The sequence below is a fragment of the Fukomys damarensis genome, unplaced genomic scaffold, assembly GCF_012274545.1.
Source record: "Fukomys damarensis isolate Sample0158 unplaced genomic scaffold, DMR_v1.0_HiC HiC_scaffold_2, whole genome shotgun sequence".
NCBI classification, from domain to species: Eukaryota; Metazoa; Chordata; class Mammalia; order Rodentia; family Bathyergidae; genus Fukomys; species Fukomys damarensis.
In genome coordinates this window covers 48,921,814-48,927,813 of record NW_022900914.1, presented here as the reverse complement: position 1 = coordinate 48,927,813, position 6,000 = coordinate 48,921,814, and the positions used below count along the sequence as shown (strand labels likewise).

At 44.2% G+C, this 6,000-nt stretch overlaps 1 protein-coding gene and 1 pseudogene across 3 annotated transcripts in view; one reads left to right on the top strand and one right to left on the bottom strand.

Moving 5' to 3' along the window:
• LOC104852101 (N-acetyltransferase family 8 member 3) overlaps positions 1-6,000 on the top strand; it is a 44,444-nt gene that overhangs the window by 13,017 nt on the left and 25,427 nt on the right. The gene's annotated exons all lie outside the window — the stretch shown is intronic.
• On the bottom strand, positions 3,767-5,422 carry LOC104852105 (annotated as a pseudogene).

Below are 6,000 nucleotides of genomic sequence, written 5' to 3'. Positions count from 1 at the left end.
TGTGTGTGTGTGTGTGTGTGCGCACACACACATATATATATACACATGTATATACACACATATATATATACACACACACATATATATACACATATATATACACACATACACACACACACATATATAAATATACCTTCAGAACATAGAATGTACTGGGATTTCAGGAAGGTGATGAGAAGTGGAACTACTGTTTTAGGGGTAAGTTACATTCTTGACAAGTACCCTGCTTGGTGGAGGTACTAAATACAAACAAGAACAAGTATTTGGTGCATTTAGAGTGTGGTAGAAGGTAATAAGCAAACGTGCAGTCGGGTAGTCAGCCGGGATACAGGTTAGCTACATTCTTAATGGAAAGGAGACGGTAGAATGGTGGAGAAGGAGGCCTGGCACAAGTGCTAGAGTACAAAATCAGCCTCACCTGAGAGGGCAGCCTAGGAGGGATTTTCCGGTGTCTTCGTAAGTAGGTGAAATTGGCTCAGGAGATTGGCATAAAAGCCTGGGGCCATGGTCGAGAGCAATGATGAGCCCACGTCTGATTTTCCCTCCATAGCAGAGCACAAGGAGCAGGCCACAAGGAGCAGGTCACAAGGCGCTTTGGCCCCAACTTACAGAGCTGAATCTCAGGCTGGCTCAGTGAGGACTGCTAGCTCAAAGAATGGTGCTCTCCACCTGTCATCTGTGTGGACACTGAGTCCAGAAGAAGCTGAGATGTGGTTACATGCACAGAAGAGTGGAAGGAGTAGGGAGGCCTACCTGGCAAAGATTAGAGGTGAGGTGACAATATCTGGAGCCCAAGTGCAGGACAGCCAGGCCTCGAAGGCCAGGCCCAGAGTCTGGCTCATACGGCAGGGGTCACATGGTCTGAGACTTGGCAGAGCTCAGGTCCTTCTTCTTGGCAGAGACTCAGGTAGAGACAATTAGACACCAGATAATTTTCCCAGTGGAAGAGAGGACTTGTCCCTGATGAAATACAAGGAGGTGAGTCCCTCAGGGTGACTGTGCACTCCACTCCCAGGTAACCCTCTGCAGACACCTACAGTGCATCCAGAACCCTGCCATTGGCCCTCATCCTGGCCCACACCACTACTTTGTGTGTGAGAGGGGTTCCAAAATATGACCACATGGGTCAGCCCAGAGATAGTCTCATTGGCTCCAGGGAAAAGGTTATAACTTTGAGACCATTTAGCCTATCATATCTACACCCTCATCTTGTCCCAGGGGAGGACTTCTACCTCCATATTCAAATTCACTTTGGCTCCATGGCAGGATCTCCCCAGTCCCCTTCCTGAGAATCAGTGGAGATGGATGCACAAAGCAGTGAGCCGAGTGTAACTGACACTGACCCAGGGAAGCCAGAAATGCAACAGAATTCTTTCCAGGTGTTATGGATTTCATGAGGCCTCTAGCAGCTTCTGCTATGACTGATCTACTTGCCAGAAGGAAGAAGAATGGTTGAATGTTTGTTCTAATCTTGTTTCCTGCTGGGGAAACCCCAAAGAAGCCTTCCAGCCTCAGAGAAATAGAATGCAAAATGAAAATTTCCCCTACCTTAGAAAGCCTTTCTGGGGCCTGGGACTTAGATCAGTGGTTCCACCACCTGCCTTGCAAGTGCAAGGATCCGAGTTCGATCCGCAGTACCAAACAAAACAAAACACCAGAAAGCCTTTCTGCAGAGTATGAATGAAACAAAACACTTTTTATCAATGAATAAGTATAAACCTGAGTGTGCTACTCATCACAAGCAGTCTGCTAGGAGGCTAAAAAGACAGGAAGAAACGTCACCCATAGCACAGCCAGCACACACACTCATACCACCCTCTTCTGCCTAACAACAAACTGAGGCAGAAGATTCATCTATACCACAGATCACACAATGTTCACTCTGTATTCATGTGGGACACTTGCTCATCTGGGTTTAGCAAGTAGCTTAGGCAAACCAAAAGGGACTCCTATCTTCATGACAGAGTGGATTGTCCACTTAAAATCTGAGTTAATCCCCTCTTTTCTCCAAAGATGGGGATGCAGAGCACCATGTCCCTGCATGTTGCATTAGAAGAGGCTCCCAGATCATTGAGAAATCTTGAGTGTAAGCCTGAAAAGAAGCTTATTGCTGTTGCATTTACAGTGACAAGTTTTCCAAAGACAATGCTCCAAGAAAAGGAAGGAGGACATCTTTGTTTTTCCGTAAATGGAAGAATTTAGTCTCCTGTTTGTCATTATTCTTTGCTCTTATGCTGCTTCTCAAGCAGTGATCCTGGGTTAGGCTACTAGGACTTTGGAGCCCAAGATTGCTGGAAATACTACTTTTTCCTAGCAACTGGAGACAAAACAAGATTTCTTAGTATTTTCTATGAATTTTTGTGTTCCTTTTTATAAAATCCTACTCAGAAAAGTGAAATATAACATTTGCTAAGATAATTCAAATGGTTGTGTTATTTTTCTGTTCCCTCAGTAAGACTTCATTGATGACAAATCAAGACGTGAATCATAAGAGCTACATGCTACCTCCAGGATACACACATATACTTTATTTACTTTTGCATGATCTGCAGCAAATGTCCAATTGCAGGCCAGCTTCTCATGGGGCTCTGGGACCCATGTAATTGATAGTGAACTCTTAGACTCTTTAAATGAATATATTTCAGAAATTATCTTGTTTTTGAGTTCTCAAACTTGGCATCACAGAAAGCTTGGATATAATGTATAAAATGAAATGAAATTTGGTTCAGGCAAAGAACAACCAGAGGAGTAGAATATCACCAGAACTAGGCTGGCCTACAGCTCCCTGAAACTACCATGAATGTCAATATTCAGGAGAGTCTGGGTAGTGAGGCTGCCTTCAGGCCCAAATGTAAGACCTTGCATGCCCTTTGAGAATTCCCTTTCATACCCACACCTAAAATCAGTGCTTGTTGTACCACATTTTGAACATCCTTAGTATTGCTGAATTGACACTGAAATTGATGTATTTATAAATTCTGAATGTTTATATAATGGAAGTTATCAGAATAAGAGCAGTTACTTTTGTCAACCCTTAACCAAATGAATAATTAGGGAAGATAGGAAGGAATAATCTTATGAATGTGTACACATTAACAGGAAATAGTCACCAAAGACTCACCAAGACACTGTGTACAAAGGCTAGGACCACCTCCTGCAGTGAATACTCATGCAAAGACATTTATCCAGTGACTATTGGTTCAAGGTGAGACTCGTGCCATTGTGATTACTGATTCATTAATCACCTGGACTTTAATCCTTTGGCCAAGAATTCTTCTTTCCAAATATCTCATGTAATTTTCCTAATTTCTCTATAAAACCTTTCTGTTGCCTCCAATCATTTGTAGTTGCACAGTGTCCTACAGCACACAAATCTTGTTGTATTACTTTGCTATTCTCCATTATATTTAATAATTCTTTAGGGATTCACCCTCTGTATGTTATTTTACCAATTCATAGAAAGAGATGGTTCTCCCAGGTTAGCACCTCTCCAACCTCTCACTATGGACACTATTGTCATAGTATAAGCTCTGAACTAGACAATGATGTGGTAAGACACAGAAAGGACCTATGACAGGGATATCAGTGCTGATCAACGAGATGTGTAATTAGGGCTGAAATGAGGGACAGAGGTGGATATGGCTTTCGGTTCTGGGCCCTGGAAATGCAGCTGTGACCTCTTAGCAGTCAGGCAGACTTTCTGCTTCTTGGTTTTATTCTCCACGTGCAGACCAAAGACACACACACACACACACACACACACACACACACAGATTCACTAGGCACTGCTCATGCTGTTCCCAGGTGTATACATACGTATATCATCCTTTATTCTTGGAATAGAGTCCATGCTATTCAGCATGGACACTGACCTCACAAAGGTCACTCATTCCTTCCCTGATTTCCTCCGTTATTGGCCATGTTGACCGTTTTTGTTTTGTTTTGTTTTGTTTTGTTTTTACAGCAGCAAAGGCCTTTAATAGAAATGCCAGAAGGGAATGTTCTCACCTCTCTGGGACTCGATCTGAGCCTGTGTCAGTTCAGTCTGTAGTTCACAGGCAAACCTATGGTCATTACTGCATTCTAGCAAGGAAAATTCTTGGGATACAGCTGGAAGAGCTTACCTTCCTGGGTGGGCTTGAAGCCAGACTTTTCCAGGTTGTCAGGATCAAAAGTGCCTTCCTTTAAATCCCTTTCCATGGCAGGTGCAACTGTTTCCATGAAGAGCACTCTGGCTGTCAGCTGCGTGTCTGTGCTAGCCAGAATGCAGTAATTCACATAGGACTTGAGCTTGAAGCTGGTCAAGTTCGGGATGATAGATTCTGGTACCTGTTCCTTTATCTGCACAAACTTCCAGGCTACAGCATGAAAACCATGCACTTGGCACCCCAGACCTTGTAAAAAGTGTGGGGCCCTTGCTTGCTTGTCCACTTGCTCATCCTGTGCACTCCTCACACTAGGCCTTAAGTAACAGTGGTCAGGAATCCCATGCTGTAACCTGGGCCAGTGGCTCTCACGTTCCTGCACCTGAACTCCCGAAGCTCCAAGACATGCTTTCTCCCCAAACCATGCTTTCTTCCATCCTCAGGATTATGCGCTCATGTTAGCTCAGCCTGACAAGCTGCCCTCACTCCCTGCATCCTGAGAACCTGCCTCCTCAGCTCTTGTCACAGTTCAGAGGGATTCCTGTGTCCATACACCCAAAGAATTCCTGAGGAGTTCTTTCCATGGAAGACTCCTTGAGTCTTGAGTGCCCACTCATCCTCTACCCACTATAAATACAAGCAAAATCCTACACAAAAACACTAGCTTCTGCTGTTTTCCTGCTTCAAGGAGTGATGAGAGGTGTGACAACACCTCTGGTCTGCAGGCATAGTGTATGTGGACAGAGGTGAGTTTGGTTTTGAAAGAGAAGCATCCCTTCCATAAAGAAAACATTCATGGAGAGGGATTTGTTCTTCAGTTTAGCTTTGCCTGTTTTAGTGAGGCACATACTTAAGTAAAATGTGTAAGAAGTGTGATGCACCAGCTCTGAACCACCACCAAGGCCCACAGTGTGTGGAACTGTCCAGGATCCATCTTTTTGGGGACTAGGTAAAACTTTGGCAGGAAAAAAATGCAGGTATTAGGGCCCTTGCTGCTGAGTCAGGGGATCTGGACTGATGCTCATGATGAGAGAGCTCATGGTTAGTGACACAGTCCACAGGTTCCTAGTATATGTGTAACAGAGAACCAGGTTGGACCTCAGAGAGGGCTGAGTGTGCTGGATGGGCAATATCATGGCCTGAAGGGAACAAGAGGAAGGTGGCAGGTCTCCCACAAGGATGAGGATCACAAGGGTGTTTCATCCCCTGCTGCCACCTACAAATTAATTATTAAATGTTTACAAGATGAGTGGACTTGTGATCCCTTATCCACTATAGCCCAGCTCCATAATCCTGGAGTTTATGATTAACAAATTAATAAATTGGCCAGGATATGGCCTATCAGGTTGTTCCCCCAGAGATGGGGCAGGCTGTGGAATGTCTCTCCTGGATGCTGGTCAAAGGCCGAGGACTGAGGACTCCTCAAGTACTTTCTCTGTGATAAGAGGACACAGGTACAAGTTTGAGGATCTCAAAGTCCAGGGCCTGTAGTCACAGACTTTCCTGAGGATCTCAAGGTCAGGTGCTTTTGGTGTTTACCTTTTTCTTTTTCACTGAGAAACCTTCACAGAGGATGGGATCTTCTGCATAAGCACATCACATAAGATTTCTTATAGATGGAGCTAGAGAAGGAACAAGAGGTGGGGACTCCAGTCTTGCTGATACAGGTGCCATCTCAATGGAGCAAGAAGCTTAGAAAGAAAGCTTGTAATGGAGTAGTGATCATGAAGGGAGAAGAGACTTTATATACTAGTGCTTCATATAATTTGTCCCTGATGAAGACACAGGCTTAGAGAAGTTAATAGTCATGATTAAACCAAACAGATAGAAAGGGGAGAGATGAGGGTTCCTATCA